The sequence below is a fragment of the Gavialis gangeticus genome, unplaced genomic scaffold (assembly GCF_001723915.1).
Source record: "Gavialis gangeticus isolate Ggan-Ray unplaced genomic scaffold, GavGan_comp1, whole genome shotgun sequence".
NCBI classification, from domain to species: domain Eukaryota; kingdom Metazoa; phylum Chordata; order Crocodylia; family Gavialidae; genus Gavialis; species Gavialis gangeticus.
In genome coordinates, this window is record NW_017729027.1 from 18,489,407 (window position 1) to 18,489,651 (window position 245).

At 60.4% G+C, this 245-nt stretch overlaps 1 protein-coding gene across 11 annotated transcripts in view; it reads right to left on the reverse strand.

Annotated features, from left to right (window-relative positions):
• RIMS1 (regulating synaptic membrane exocytosis 1) overlaps positions 1-245 on the reverse strand; it is a 717,876-nt gene that overhangs the window by 7,080 nt on the left and 710,551 nt on the right. The gene's annotated exons all lie outside the window — the stretch shown is intronic.

Below are 245 nucleotides of genomic sequence, written 5' to 3' on the forward strand. Positions count from 1 at the left end.
TGCTTGCACCCCCAGCCCCCCCGATGGCTGCTCTGCCGGGCCCCAGCCTCCCAGCACATTAAAAAAAAATGGAAAAAAAAGCCTCATACTTACTGGCAGTAGCAGGGGCTGTGGGGCCTTGTGACAAAGCCCCCTTGCACACCATGGGGCAGCGGGGGACAGCAGGGCTCCCCAATCACCCCTTCACCCAGCCCCCCCAGCCCCAGCAGTCCAGCACTCAAAAAAAAACAACCAACCCCCCTCCA